Here is a 13,473-nt window from a genome sequence, read left to right as displayed (position 1 = left end):
TGAGCTTCCCAACCCCTCAAAAGTAGCAGTTAGAGCATAGAACTAGCATTAGTGGCATCGTTCGTTTGTCACGTCATTGCATAGTGGACAGATCTATCACCAGCATGATCATAAAAGAATGATATTTTAAAAACAGACTGTAGCAGAACATCTTAGAATCACCATTTATCTCTTCTATCAGAATGAATATTTTGGTTCAGGAAAACCTATCAGTCAGTAGCAGAGGCCAGAGCTTCTAGCAAGTGTAAAATTTCTTTGAAGTCACATTTTTTTAATCCATAGAAGCCAGACATTGTGGCACACACCCATAATCCAGGACATGGGAGGTAGAGACAGAAGGATTAGGGGTTCAAGGCCATATCTGGACACATATCAAGCTTAGAGCCAATGTGGGCTACTTAAGATCCTACCTCCATTTTTTTCACAGACAAAGTATGCATGAATCACAACAAGTAGGTTGTCACAAGCCACAGAGTAGCTGAATTTACTATTTTTTGCCCAGCTCATATAAATCAATAAAGTATATGTAAGTAGACAAATGAAAGTAAAGTTCTGTTCACTTCAGCAAATAAAACCTTGCACCTTTTGAATTTTGTACATTAAATCCAGTGATTACTACCTTCCTAGGTTAAACAGTGTGGCCTGATCAATTAGGCAGTATGGAAGTTTTCATCTAGTGTGTTCTATGGCAGGGCACCTGAAGAACATGTTTCTGTACATAATTCTCAGTATAGAGATGCTGTTGGTAGGACCAACATAAGGAGGTACCAGAGAAACAGGGAGAAAGTCGGTGAACAGGAAACTGGAGTCTTACCGGAGTCAACAGAACAGGTTCATATTTATTTGTTTCATATCTGCATACCAGGGCATCCTGATAGAGTAAAAATACTTCCCGAGATTCAAGAATCCTGTCCTCATTAGAAATAATACACAAAAAATTCATGATCATTTTATTAGCTGTTAGTGCCTCTTTACTTTTTGGGGATTTTTGGGGGGTGGATTTGGTTTTTTCCAAGACAGGGTTTCTCTGTGTAGCCCTGGCTATCCTGGAACTCACTCTGTAGACCAGGCTGACCTCGAACTCAGAAATCCGCCTGCCTCTGCCTCCCAGAGTGCTGGGATTACAGGCGTGAGCCACCACTGCCCGGCCTCTTTACTTTTTAATATATCTTCAAAATGAATTAGTCTCTGTTCATCTATCACTTAAGAAATAATACAGTATGTAGCAACAGAAAATAACTGATATATTAACATTTAAAAAGCAACACTTTTATTAAAAATGAAATGGGGGAAGGTATAGAAACCTAAGCCTATAGGCCTAGCATTCAAGAGGCCAAGGTAAGAGAACTGCAAGACCAAGGCTAGACTGGGTTATGTATCAATAAACTGTCTCACAAAATAAAAAATAAGAGCAAAACATGTACTTAACAAGTTATAATTATGTTATTTATGGCAATTTAACAGTTTGCTTACAAACTGAAAAGACAAAGTAATGAGTTAACTGTATGATGCCTTTTGATTAGCATATTATAATTCAATCAAAAATTCTTGAATAAATAAATTATTTGCCATTCCTTTCTCTTAAACACTGGTAATGCATTCTCTAATAAGTTGTTAGATAATATAATAGCATTTGGATTTTTTGGTTTTGGTTTGGGTTTGGTTTGGTTTGGTTTGGTTTGGTTTGGTTTGGGTATTTTGGTTTTTTGAGACAGGGTCTTACTCTGTAATTCTAGCAGGCTGTCCTGGAATTCACTATGTAGACCAGGTTGGCCTTTGCCTCCCAAGTGCTGGATTAAAGGTATGCACCCCCATCCCCAACTCAGCATTTGTATACTAGATTCCAATAAGCAAAATGTTCTCATCCATGAACCATGAAACTAAACTGAGCATGAATAAATGCTCAGTTTATTAATAAAAATTACATTATTTCTGTATTCTACTTTCAGATTTTTAGGGTTTTTTTTTGTTGTTGTTGTTGTTGTTTTGGTTTGGTTTGGTTTGGTTTTTTGGATTTGGTTTTTTCGGACAGGGTTTCTCTGTATAGCCCTGGCTGTCCTGGAACTCACTCTGTAGACGAGGCTGACCTCGAACTTAGAAATCCGCCTGCCTCTGCCTCCCAGAGTGCTGGGATTACAGGCGTGTGCCACCACCGCCCGGCTTTAGTTTGTTTTAAAATGAAAATAATATACATTCCTCCCAATTCTTCTTTTTGATGTGTATGGGTGTATGTGTGGCACTCACAGAAGCTAGAAGAGGTCATCAGGTCCCCAGGAACTGCAATTACCGGCAGCTGTGAGCTGCCAAGTGGATGTTGGGCACTGAACCTAGGTCCCCTATAAGAAAGAAGAGCAGGTGCACTTAACTGCTAAGTCACTTCTCCAGCCCCATTCTTCCCAAATTCTTCAGAAAAACTGACAATCTAGAAAGGCACCTCACCTTACTCTTTCATGTCTTTCCTTATGCTATCCCATTCCAAGATTATAAATCCCCAGTTGTATGTTCCCTAGTTAGTAGATACCTCCCAATTTTAGATGCCAATTTCTAAATTTATCAATACTATAAAAATTTTAATTATGTCAAGACTGACATAACTGGAACTGATAAGAAAATTGAGAAGCAAATCTTCATATATTTAGAGAGTAACTACAAATTTTATATAGCTTATATACCAGAAAATACTTTTAGAACTTTATCCTATTGATATAAGAAAATATGGATGAATATACAAAATATATTTTTCACAGTAACAGAAACCTAGCAATAACTACAATTTATTGAGAGTCATAAAGAGTTGGTTATGTCGGTTATGATTTCTCCAAACAACAAAATGGTAAAGATATTTAAAAGAATGAAATAGTATGTACTGGATGGAAATACAGCCAAAATATATTAAGCAGGAAATATAAGTTGTATAATGATACATACTGTTTCTGACAGTATATACTAGAAGTCATTTACATTTAATCACAGTGATTTCTACTGGTCAGAGTCCCATTTTCAGTGATGGGATAAAATCCAGGACCTTTTTAATCCTAAGCTAGAGTATAGAAGTTCCCACACTTCTCCAATATTACCTCCTGTTTGCCTCCTGGCACATTCTGTTCCCCAATCTTCAACATTCCTTTTTCTTTTTTTAATCTTTTTCTTTCATGTGTGTGTGTGTGTGTGTGTGTGTGTGTGTGTGTGTGTGTGTGTTTATATGTTGGTGCAGGTGTTGTGCCTATGGAGACCAAGTGGTCGGTCATCTGATCCCCTGGAACTGGAGTCACAAGTGGTTTTGAGTCACAAAGTGGATACTGGGAACTGAACCCAAGTCCCCTAGAAGAGTGGTCAGTGGTCTTAACTGCTTAGACCTTTCTTTAGACTCTCACACCAATTGTTTTCTCCATCTTCCAGACCTCACTAACAATTATTTGTCTATCCAAGTGTCTGTCCATGTTCTGAACTGTTGTTCATCAAAGTGCTCATGATTCCAATTCCCTCCTGGATATAATTATACCAGGTCCTATGTGCTCAAGGATTTTCTTCTATGCTATGTCTGGTACTCATCACTTAACGATTTTCCATCATGTAGAACAGTTTTCAGAAACCACAGAAAACATGCATTCAATTCATCCTAAAGTTTCCAATGTCTTACATGTGCCTCAATCACAGCAATCATCAAAGGCTCACTAAACTAAATAGTAACCACACCTATATAAGAAGCTCTTGCTGTTTCAATTTATATAATAGGGAATATTCAGGTTTTTGTCTTTCTGTAAAGAGATGCTACTTTTTGAGAAAAACACCAACAGCACAATGAAAAGAAGAAAGTTCATCTTAGCTATAATAAACCTTACTGGAGTACCACACCACTACCATCGCCTGCATCAAAGAAAAAAAGAAGTGTAATATTGCCTATTATCACTCCTCCCTCAATGAGTAGCCCATATGGGGGTGGGGAGGGGGAGCCAGTGTGACATTTAGTTTGAAGTCTAGCCAGGAGAGCCTTTGGCTAATAGCAGAGAAATCCTGAGGTTTGGTTCAGGTATTTGCATATTAAACAGTACACCTTAGTGAGACATACTCATTAGGATAGCTAAGGAAAGGAGATCAGATTGGCAGTGTTGCTTTTGGTTTGCCAAGAACAAACTAAAACCTTTTCATTTAATTATAGTTTAAACTGCAAAAAGAGCAAGCATAAATAAAACCCATTAGTCCAAAGATTTTATTTTAGAAATATTGTATCTTCTCTCTTGCCAAATTGCATTCACTAATAAACAGATTTCATTTTTACCATAATTTCCCTTTTTTATTAACAAGTGAAACTAAGAAATAAAATAATCAAAAGATTGGCAGATGGAAACAAATGAGAAGCAATGTATACAGATAAATCAAAAACAGGAAATGCCTCAATAATAAAAACTTGTCTATATATATTTTTTAGGACTAATACTAAGTGAACAAACAAAAGAGGTATAATTTACACAAAGTCTAAGGGTCTTAAAATATTCTAACATATATTATTTTAAAAGAATAGATATAATATGATTAGAATGATAAAATGTAGCTTCAAAAAATAGAACCCAAAATAAGGAATAAACTAAAAGCTGTGCATTTGTTCTAATCCTTTTACCATTTTTCAATCTGGGAACACATCTAAATTTAGGAGTGAGTTATAATAAGCCATGGTCACATGACTGCCTAGTTTCTTGAGCATTAATAAATACTTAATTCCAGCACAGATGACATACTGCATTTGAGAAAAGTGAATAGTAGAAATAGGAGCCCAAGAAATAAGAATCAATAAGTTTAATTTTTCTTCAGGTTCGTTCTCCTAGTTTTAAGTCCTAGAAGCTGCAGATTTGCAGACCCAGCAGAAGCTCAGTTGAGCATGACAAAAATCAAGTAGGGTGTGGTGCTGCACTTCTGCTTCCCTAGCTCTTGGCAACTATAAGCAAAGAAGTGGGAAACTCAAGACTATCTTGGGCTACATAGCATGACCATGGAAAAAAATTACATACACACACACACACATTCACACCTAGCCAAGCCTTTCCTTTTAGCCTTTGGATTTTAGGCACTTTGAATCTGACAGCTGGTAAGGCTTTATAAGCTCCATTATATTTCTCAGCAAACAAACAGGTCTTATTTCATCCTGTAATTATAATTCTTCCATATATAAGTAGTATACAAAACATAAATGCACATAATATACACTTTTCCCAGGGATAATAATATCAAATAGCCCTCCATACTTCAGGGGAATCTGAATCTGAATGAATAAAAAATGCAAGTTTCTATTATATTTGTATAATAATATATTGAATAAAACTTCTCAAATATGTAGGCTACTGTCTGCTTGCTGAGTGATGTGACAATTCAAAGTAAATGACTTGGGTGGATGCCGTAAACCATGAAGCCATCTGAGTAACTAAACAGCTTTGCATCCGGCCTGTACTGATAAGAAGAAATTACTCTACCTGACATATTTAGACATCAAATGCCAAACAGAAAATACTTCCAGAACATTCTCCAATTTCATTTTCCCAGGTAAAGGCTGATATCCAGCTGATGTAGATTCCCAGAGGCAGCACTTTCCATTTTTTTTCTCATACTGAGCTGAAGAAAGAAAATGTATCTATGCAAGAAGTGAGAAAACAGTGTACTTCAGATCACTATTCTCAAGAAACTAAACTGCTCCCCTAAAAGATGACCATACTGATACATGACTTTTAAAAAAAGATGAATCATGGTATGCACTCACTAATAAGTGGATATTAACCTAGAAACCTGGAATACCCAAAACATAATCTACACATCAAATGAGGTACAAGAAGAAAGGAAGAGTGGCCCCTTGTTCTGGAAAGACTCAGTGAAGCAGTATTCAGCAAAAATAGAACGGGGAAGTGGGAAGGGGTGGGTGGGAGGACAGGGGGAGAGAAGGGGGCTTATGGGACTTTGGGGGAGTGGGGGGGCTAGGAAAGGGGAAATCATTTGAAATGTAAATAAAAAATATATCGAATAAAAAAAATGACACTGGCCTAGAGAGGAGGGTCAGTGGAAAAATACTTGCCCTCACAGAAGACCTGGGTTCAATTCCCTGCACCTATATACTGGCTCATAACCCTCTATAATTCCAGTTCCAGGGGATCAAAACCTCCCCCTTCTGACCTTCAAGAGTACCAGACACTCACATGATGCACATACACACAGGAAAAAGAGCCATGCACATAATATAATAAGTAAGCCTTTAAAATGTAGTTTTTAAATAAGAAAATAGTTATTTTAAGGGCTACAAAGTATATCTCTGACTGAGCACTTGGCTAGCATCTAAGAGGTTCTGGATTTAATAATAACACCATTTGGAAAGAAAATGTTTAGAATAAATGATCAGTCTTCAATCTATGTGATCATTTTTAATTTTTAATTACAATTATACTAGTCCTTAGGTATGAGATTTATAATGGAGAGGTACCATTTGCCACCATTAGTAGGCAAAAAATTAAGATAAAGCATTCAATCTTTCTTACCACTAAAAAAAAAAAAAAAAAAAAAAAAAAAAATTAGGTAAGACCCATGGCATGCTAACACACACCTCTAATCACCAAGTACTAAAATTTATATAAAAAGATATGACAAAGAGAGAAAAGGGACTTGCTTAGATATCAAATTAACAGAATACTTGCTGAGTTGCAGCGGAGTACTTGTAACAGAATGCTTAGTGTCTCACATGTAAAGCCAAAGCCACTACCCAAAAGATTCATGAACTATGCTTTCTAGGTCATATTTATAATTTTCTTTTCAATAAAATCCAAATCAGTTAAAATAGTGATACGAATTGAATGTGGTAAAGATATTTTGTGAGGCTTCGTGTGTTTCCATTTTTAAAACTTTGAGCCAGGCAGTGGTGGTGCATGCCTTTAATCCCAGTACTTGGGAGGCAGAGGCAGGTGGATTTCTGAGTTCAAGGCCAGCCTGGTCTACAAAGTAAATTCCAGGACATCTAGGGCTACACAGAAAAACCCTGTCTCGGGGAAAATAAACAAACAAACAAACAAACAAATTTTGAAAGACCCTCTCTAGCAGGAACTCTATCCTAGCTCATAACATTTGAATTTGAAATTCATTAAGAAGCCATATCATCAGCTGGGCAGTGGTGGCACACATCTTTAATCCCAGCACTCAGGAGGCATAGGCAGGTGAATCTCTGAGTTTGAGGCCAGCCTGGTCTACAGTGTGAGTTCCAGGCAGCCAGGGCTCCACAGAGAAAACCTGTCTCAAAAAGACAACAAAAAAAGTCAGATATCCACAGACCAATTCATTACAGCTGAAATGCATTTTAAAGATCTTACTTTCCAAATGAAAATGGTGCAGATCATCATAAAGTGTCCTCTTTTTAGCCAGGCACAGTGGCACACGCCTCTAATCACAAGAACTTGAAAAGTAAGAGGCAGATCTCTGTGAGTAGACTGGTCTATCTACACAGTGAATTGCAGTCCAACCAGAACTACGTAATGAGACACTATCAAAAAACAACAAAAAATAAAAATAAAATATCTTACTTGTGCTGTTTCTACAAGCCACTAAGATACAAATGTCCTAGAACTCTGTATTTTTTAAACCAATTAATATAAGTAACTTATATTATAAATGCCCATGGCATCAACTTCAAATTTTTAGTTACTTTATATGAATATTTTTTAACATAGTAAATTTCACCAGCTTCTTATTCAAATGTAAATTATACTGTGTGCAAATTAAGCAATAATAAATTTAAACGCTGCTAATCCTTATTTGGAAGTAATTATTTTCACAAATAGATTGTTAAAGGTGTACTGTAGGCTCTGGTAGGAGGGCATAGTAGTTTCTAAGGTGCGATATAAAATCTCCACTCATTTTTTTTGCCTTTTTTGTTATCATGATAGTGCGCGCACGCACACGCACAGACACACACACACACACACCATGTATGACTATATAGAAAGGAGTAATGATGATGTGCTTATTTTAAAATTTTAAAATATATAGTACATATAATTGTATAGTCGTGAACTCTCTTGCTTTTTGGTGATACATAAATCTCATATTGCTGTCTTAGAGGGGTTAAATTAACACAAAGAAAAATTAACTTTTAAAGCCTCCATTTTAATCCTCATCATGTTACACTTGAGATAAGAATAAAGAGAACATGACCTTTATATCAGACCTTCCAAAATGAAGGCCAAACAGGGAAATGTAGACTATCAACTAAAATATCAGAGCAAAAGAAAAATCATCAGGTAGGTGAAGACAATGAGATGAAGAAGTATGTGAATAATAATGCTTTAAAAAATTAAAGTAGGCATTTTTTTCACCACCTGGAAATCAAAGAACAGTGTGGGGGTAGGGGCAGGTAAAGAATTCTGCATGAAATCTTCAATTACCATTTCCTAGAAGCCTCGTGAAGTCCATTACCACCAACCAATCCAACTGTCTTACACAGAGCTGTAAAATAAATGAAAGAACTGTCTCTATAGGAGAAGAAAACTACCAGATAGTCTTTCTCACAGCTATCCTTCCACATCACTTGGGACATGACATAAGCAAATTTTCTTATGAGAGATGTATATGTGGTTAGACACAGTGAAAAGCAAACATTTTCAAAACTTTTTTTAAAAAAATGAATGGATGAATGAATGGGCGAGCAAGCCGAAAAGAGAAAGCCAGAAAAGAAAAGCTAGCAGGAGAAAGTAAAGGAGTTACAAAATCTATGACATCAAGTCACAAAAGGGCTAATTATGCCCTAAAATAGCTAAGAAAATAAAACTATATGGTAACGAGGCCGTTGCCTTTAATTAAGAGAACACTGGCGAACACAGTAAGAAAGATTGTAGTAGTGTCCATACAAATGAGGAAGCTGAATTGAAAAAGATCAAAGAAAGCATTGACAGATGGATCCTAAGTACAAAAGAGATCAGGGATAAACGCAGTAGCTCACATAGCTAAGGAGGTTCTATATAAAAAGCATTCAAACCAGTAATGCACCAAAACATTAGATAGTCCTTTCCCAAATACAAAGAGAAACTAGATCCTAGGAAAGTGAGTATCCAGATGAACTGAATACAGAAACACATAGAGGAAAAGGCATAAATTTTAAGTATAGGAGGGGGTAAATAAAAGGAACATTGCACATAATATTTGTCTCCGATACTTTAAAATTGCTTTTGGGGAAAGTGTAAAAGTTGTAACCTTAAATAAGCAAACTGATGAGTCAGGAGAGAGTTTATAAAGATTCAGGTTGAGGGTGGTAGCAAAAGAAAAAAAAGAGTAGGTTCAAAAAAGAGTTGTTGGCAAGAGCTGCAACAAGGGCAAAATGAGTGTCAGAGAGGGACAGAGATGGAGGGGCACATTTGTTGAGGAAGAAGGCAGTATGTTTCTTTGACTTTCTCCACAGGAACAAAGCAGAATGTGAGCATAAATTAGGAGAATGAATGCCAAAGGTGAATGAGCTGTAAGAATTATTAACAATGTAGTCATTTTAAGGAACAGCAAATTAAAACAGAGGTAGAAAAAGATTTTATTTGAACAAAATATGTAGCATTCCATGTTAAGTAAGCCATGAAAAGATAAATTCTCATTATAGTTTCTGTCTTCTCAAAAGAATGTTTCTAAATAGTAAACACTGCTATTGTTTGGTAAAACTATATCCAAACTTTTAATTTTTCATTCAAAACCACAAGAAGTTATAAATGCACTAGCTACCTTGGAAACACTTTAGTTAGAAATACTTCTTTGTCTTCTACAAATTCTTAATCTAACAAGACGTCTGAAATAACAGAAATATATATGATAACAGAACAGCAAAAAAATTATTGTGCTGATTGCAGATGGCCTAAACTTAATCTACATAAGGCCCATGTATATTTTATTCATGGAAGTTCAAGAATATTAAGCTGCACATATATATACATACATATATACATATATATGGTAAGTTCATATTATAACAGAGAGATTAAATTTGGAATTCCACCAAGTAGCCTATAGCTGACTGCATTACAAAGAGGGCAGGTGACTTTACGCATTCATACTGTAGATACAATCAAGAAAAAGTGTTATAGCCTGTGCATAACAAGATATTCCAGGAAGAATAACTTTTTGATGATAGAAGATTACAAATGTCTAAATGTTCATGCATGTGCTTATCATAGTGAAAGAAGCTATTTAAAAAGCACAACTCAAATCTATCTGAGATAGCAGGGCTTTCTATTAACTCTCCAAGCAGACTTATGTGCCCACAAATGATGTGGTCTGTACAGTGTGCAGTGGAGTGCAGTGTTCTACTTGTTTGCAATGGTTTTATTTTTCGACTAGTTTTTATCACACTTGGCATGAACAAGGGAACATGTGCTTTGCTAAATTTGAACTTTTAAGATGAAACTGAATTAACTGAAAACCAAAAAATTGCTTCTGAATTTTCCTAAGATTGAAATGCCTTTCTTTCATGGTAGGAATAGCAAAATAAATGACAAATACCTCCTGAGAGTTCAGCTGTGAGTGAGGAAGGCCCTGTAGTTTAGAACAATGCTGTTGACTTTTTTAAAAAGACATCTGAATGATAAGATGACATAGTACACTTTTTCAAGCAGAAGTATACTACAGCTAAACCTTAAAGGACATAAGGTAAGTAATAAATCTGATATAAGTAAAATTTGTTCTATTTTCAACCATTAAGTTTAATTAATTTACAATTTCTTGAAACTATTTCATTAAAACACAGGTCCAACTGTTACCTTGAAATTAATCTTGTACATTTTGCTTCCTATTGGCATTAGCTATACTGGCTAAAACCACCAGAAGCATCTTTCCAGAGATGCCTTTCCATCCTAATTTCCATCAGCATCCTCATGAAAAAGGTGTGCCCTGATACAAAATACAAATGCTTCTCTGTATATGCAATGAACACTCTGTAGTGAAGATATTTTTAAAGACTTGAAATCCAAAACAATTAAGAAAAACAAAATTGAAGTAGAAAGTGCAGGATATGTTCATAAGTGATCTGGTGACAAGTAACAGGTCCAACATCTGTGAAGAATCAGCTTGTGTTCAGCTTCATTGTACTAAGAATGTCACAGTTAGTATATTTATTGGATTAAATATTATCAGCAAGGGTCTTTTAAATGCTATGCTCCCAATCCTAGGTTTTATATTTATTTCAGAGTTAGCATAGTAAGAAGGGGAGCTATCAGTAGAAGGTCTATTAAGCATGCCCACCCACCCCTCATCGGATTAATGGAACTATTCAAATCAAATTCTTCACGCCATGCCTTGAACACCGCGGCAAAGCATACTGTGGGTGTAAAATACAGGCGAGGCACACATAATCAGCTCAGAGAAGACCAATGACTTGTACACCATCAAGTTTACTTCACTGTGAAAGCAGTGGGACTTTCTTTTCAAGTGACTAAATTTCTCTAAGTGTGACAACCTCATACACAAGCCAAAGAGGGAAAACAAAAAGACATACAACTCTCAAAACAGTTGATGCTAAGTATATAATGCAATGGCTAAACTCTTGCACGTTTGTCTGTCTTCCCAGAGAGACTCTCATCTTCTTGATCTGGGAAAAGAAAATCTAACTTCAATGACTTTAGTAATTTACAAAGATTTGAAGTACTTAAAGCGTCCCAGAAACATTTTAAAAAATTATTTCATATTTGGCTACAATATTACTCATTTAAATTATTAAAATTAGCCACACAGTTGCCACCATACTAAATTAAAATCTGAATAGGGTTACTGGCCTCAAAGTTGTACAGTTCATTACAGAAGCTTATCTAGTGTTGCTGTTTCTTTCAAAGTAATCTAGACAGGTTTGTTTTAACACAGGATCATAGGTTCTACTTTTTTTCTATCCCTGTGACTGACTATTCAGACACATGCTCACAAGGTGATGCACTTGAGAGCAAGTTGAATGTTTTTATAAAATCATTTATGAACATGCATTGTCAGACTATCCAGTATAGTTTTACGCTCTTTAGGAATGTCAATGGGCTCCATTCAATAAAGCGTTCTTCCTAACCTGAATCTAAAAGAGCCTTTAAAACTTCGGGGCTGAAAGAATAAATAATATCACCCCTCAAAACGTGAGTCACGTAAGAAAAACTATTAATCGGATTTGTCAGAAAATATAAGTTCAGAATTTAAGGATATTAAGCTGTCCGTATGCCCTAAGTTCCTAACTGATTAATAGCTTCCCTTTATTTGTTTTAAAAACCAGGGACAACATGATTTATAAATTAAATGGGTCAGTTCCGGCAGGTCAAAAAATAAAGAAAATGCAGTTCGAGGTTGAAGGCTATTGAGTGCTGAGGCCTGACTTTGCAGCAGGCAGCAGGAAGAGCCTGAAGCTGGAGGTGGTGACGGCCTGGCCCTGCAGCAGGCTTGCCCTCCACCCGCGTGCCCACTGTCCTGCTTGTCGTGGCCCAGGCTGAGCAGCTTGCTTAGGCCTGAGGCCTAAGGCCTGGGCTCCCGTGCGTGCGTGCGCTGGCCTGGGTAGGCCCTCGGGTCGCAAGGCCCGCACCCGCCTCCTCCTGGCGGGTGAAGCCCCGGGGCGGCGCCTCCGGGCCCAGCCGCCCTCGAGGGCCAGCGCGGGGCTAAGAGGCTGGAGGCCTGCAAGATGGCGTGGGTGGCCACGGGCGGAAAGCGGGCGCAGGCAGGCCAGGGTGGCGCGCTCTCGCCTCCTTCCTGCCTTCCGTCGTGTGGACACACACCATTGAAGAGTGAGGGGCCGGAGTTGACGGTGAGGGTTGGCCATCCCACGACTTGGTCAAGCCGCCTGGGGCGTGACCTGGGCCGCTCCGCAGCCACGGTCCCCTGGCTCCGCCGACACCCAGCCTTCTCCCGCCGAGGGGCCGGGCTCGTGCTGTCGGGGGTGGGGGACCAGAGAGCGCACAGCCCCCGAGAGGAGCGCGTGGCTGCAGATTTACCTCACGCTGACTCAGTCCACACAGCAGATGGCGGAGCTGCGAGGGAAACGACCTCCCCGGTGTTTTGAAGCTTGCTAAGAGCAGCTAAGGCGCGTCTTTCAGCACGAGGCGCCTCGTTCCTGTGAAATCTCTGCTCGGATGCTAAGGGCTTCGCTTACGCACTTGACACCACTCCGGGCCTCGCGGGGACCGGGACCGGGGAGGCGGCGGGGGGCGGGATGGGGGGGGGGGCGCTCGGGGCGGCGCGCTCCCGCGAGCAGGCCTGGGGTCGGAGCGCGCTCGGCCAGCCCGCGGCCACGCGCCCTGGAGCCCTGACCCCGCGGGCGGGCGGGCACGCGGCCCGGGGCAGCACGTGCTGCTGCTGGGCCAGGGCCGGCGGGCGAGCGGGCGAGCGGGCGGACAGACAGGCTCGGCTCGGAGCGCAGCCCCGAGAGGCTGCACGGTCACGGGAATACACCGCTCCACTCCTCTCCCTACACACACACACCGGTTTGGGTGCTTTTTTGGTCGTCGTCTTTAC

This window comes from Apodemus sylvaticus, chromosome 5 (genome assembly GCF_947179515.1).
Source record: "Apodemus sylvaticus chromosome 5, mApoSyl1.1, whole genome shotgun sequence".
Taxonomy (NCBI): domain Eukaryota; kingdom Metazoa; phylum Chordata; class Mammalia; order Rodentia; family Muridae; genus Apodemus; species Apodemus sylvaticus.
The sequence above is the reverse complement of the archived record's forward strand: the minus strand, read 5'-3'. Positions refer to the sequence as shown.